Here is a 3,524-nt window from a genome sequence, read left to right as displayed (position 1 = left end):
CTTTCGAGAATTGGACTTTGACTTTGTATGACAAACATGCACCTTATGTGACAAGGAGGATTAATAGAAAACGACGAGTACCGTGGATGACTGAAGACATACTTAAGATGATGGGAAGTAGAGACAAAGCACATAGAAAATTTAAAAAGACATTTGACTTGGACAGTTTGATAGAGTATAGGAGCCTTAGAAATAGAGTTAAACAGGAATTACGGAATTCAAAGATTAGGTACTTGAATTCGTTTATGACAAACAATAGACAAGACTCTAAATCACTTTGGCAGGGAATAAAAGAATTCGGGCTTGGCAAACAGAAACCGAATCCACAAATAACTTACCATTGAACAATATAAATGACCATTTCGTTTCACACTCTAACCAACGCGACGAAGTTGTCATTGCTAATCATATCGATGATCTTGAAGAGCAGGTTACAAACTTAGATTTACCAATCACTGATCAATTTCATTTCCATCCAATCTCAGAAGAAGACACTTTCAGAGCAATTCAACGTATTCATAGTAATGCTATGGGTGTAGACAAAATTCCTATTAAATTTATCAAGAAGATGTTATTTGCTGTTTTACCAACCATTACATACATTTTCAACAAGTCACTTGAAGAAGGCATTTTCCCTGAAAACTGGAAGTTTGCTCTGGTTCGCCTCTAAATAAAGTTCCATCACCCAATAAAGTTGAGGATTTCAGACCAATCAGTATTTTACCTGCATTGTCCAAAGTGCTAGAAAGACTCATTCATGCTCAAGTTGTAAAATTTCTAGACAAAAATAGTAAGCTTCATAACTTTCAATCGGGCTTTAGAAAATTCCATTCAACTGAAACAGCTCTGCTCCGTGTCACTGATGATATAAGGTTAGCTATGGACCAAAGAAAATGCACCATCCTCACCCTATTTGATTTTTCTAAAGCATTTGATACTGTTGATCATACAGTCCTTCTGAATAAGTTGGCTATTCTTGGTTTCAGTCACAACTCGTTAGTTTGGTTTAAATCCTATCTATTAGGTAGGAAACAATGTGTATCTGTCGGTGACAAAAAGTCTACTTGGAAAAACGTTATGGATGGAGTACCACAAGGTTCAATTTTAGGCCCTCTCCTCTTCACTTTGTATGCTAATGACCTTTCTTCCATTATCAAATTCTCCAGTTTCCATACTTATGCAGACGACCTTCAAATCTATTTAAGCTGTCCCATAACAAAAATTAATGGAACAGTTGGGATAATGAATCAGGATATCAATTCGATAGTGGAATGGACAAGGAAAAATGGCCTTAAGCTTAATCCCATCAAAACACACCCATTATAATTGGATATTCTCGTCTTATAAACAATATTGACCTTGAATCGATTCACAAAATTAGTGTAGATGGTAATGACATTCCTTACTGTAGCTCAGTTAAAAATTTAGGCATTATTATGAATAGTACCCTTGACTGGTCAGAACAAGTGAACAAAACTTGTAAAAAGGTATTCTCAGCCATGCATGCATTGAAGAAAATGCACGATATTCTCCCTAGAAACATTAAATTATTATTGGTTCAATCTCTCATCTTCCCACATTTAATGTATTGTAATTCTGTTCTTAACGATATGCAAGTCACTCTGAATGATAAACTACAGCGTTGCCAAAATTATTGTCTACGTTTCGTCTACTCTCTCCAACGCCATGATCATATCACCCCAGCCCACATTGCTAGTTCAACATTGAAGCTTCCCAATCAAAGGCTTTTCGAATAGTCAAGCTTGTTAGAGATATCTTGAAATACGGTAATCCGAACTATTTTAAAGATGATTTCAAATTTGTCTCTGAAGGTAGGAGGATAGATGCTTCACATACTAGAACCGGAGAAAGTACTTTAAGGATACCCAATCATCGAACTACTATTTTCACAAAATCCTTCTTAGTCAGTGCCTGTCGTGCATGGAATGCACTTCCTGTTTCTATCAGGTCCATCGAGAGCCGAGCGAGCTTCATCCTGACTTTAAAAAAACATCTTTTGGAAGAAATGACTGAAACTGTCCGGCCCTAGAACGATCACATGACAACCATCCCCCACCCATCCCACAAATACAAACCTTTAAACCTGTTATAGAACGAATTGTATATATATATATTATATAAACTCATGTTATTTCACTTATCCACTGCATACTGCTGTATATTACTGAAAGTTGATTACCCTGATCTACTTTCAGCCTACTTCATTTTATTAATCAATTATTTGATCTTATCTACCTATATAATTATTTTACTTTATAAATTTTCTGTTTTTTTCTCTTAAATATTCATATTGATTAAAACTTTTACAATATTTCCATTAATAAATAAATCCTTAGTTTAAATAATGGGATTAACGTTTTGGTAGAGAGTTAGTGGGGAGGATATTTTTAATATTCTTTCCGAAGAATGGACATTGATATGTCCAAAGCTCCGCCAATTTATGTAGATGCATAACAATATAATTATTATCTATAGTTATTATATTACAAATTGCGTTTTCATATCATATACAGTTCAATAATTATTTTCTTAGTCTATATCATGTAAATTCATCTATAATTTTGCTGTATTGTAAGCTATTGTATATAAGTGTATAAGACAGTATATATTGTAATCTACATAAATAAAGTACTCAATCAATCAATCAAACAATCAATCAAACTGGTGGATGTCCCTGGTGACCTCTGGCAAGCAAGTGGGGTATGGATCTCCCCTATTCTTTTACAACCACACTTCCGACTTTTCAATTTAAATATACACTCTCATTGGTGGATTTCAAATACTCTGCTATGACACAATTTAATACTGTCAAATAGTCCATACGAAACTGTTATATTACTATCTATTGAGTGAATATTTTAGTCTAAAACTCTTATTTTACATTTGCTACCTAAATCTATGCATTCTATGAAGATAACAATCTTTTATTATTTATATAAATATTACATGTATATTTTGAATTGAATCGTTTTTAGCGCCGGTCAAATACCGCATTGTGATTGGTACATCCCAAAAACTGCATCATGTATCATTGCACTGATTAAAATTACATCCCATTTCCTTTATCTTTCTGTTTTGTTTCTTATATTTTGTTCATTCTCGTTCGATATAATAAATATTTTTGAGTTTTCTTAATCGCTTTCTCGTTTACATTGATTTGGCATGCTTGCTTACTAAACCCTCTGATCATAGTCTAAGCGAATGCTATTTATACACAACTAATTTTCCATAAGGTGTCTGGCTAATTCTCAAAATTCTCGACCGATTACTAAGGTCGTCGACTAATGAATACCAAAGAACCTAACCTCAGAATATTATAAATTTTATATTATTAAATGAATAGCAATAATACTTTCATTTTCATTTGGCTGTTCAAAATCATAGCCTTGAGAGCCGTTATTATCCAATCTAGACAGTTGACACCATATCTGGTGATAACAATACAGCTGCTTGCTCGAGACCTGTCAATTTCCTTCCATTTCAAGATTTTGAGGAATATCCAA

Source organism: Nilaparvata lugens, chromosome 9, assembly GCF_014356525.2.
Source record: "Nilaparvata lugens isolate BPH chromosome 9, ASM1435652v1, whole genome shotgun sequence".
In the NCBI taxonomy this organism is placed as follows: Eukaryota; Metazoa; Arthropoda; class Insecta; order Hemiptera; family Delphacidae; genus Nilaparvata; species Nilaparvata lugens.
The sequence above is the reverse complement of the archived record's forward strand: the minus strand, read 5'-3'. Positions refer to the sequence as shown.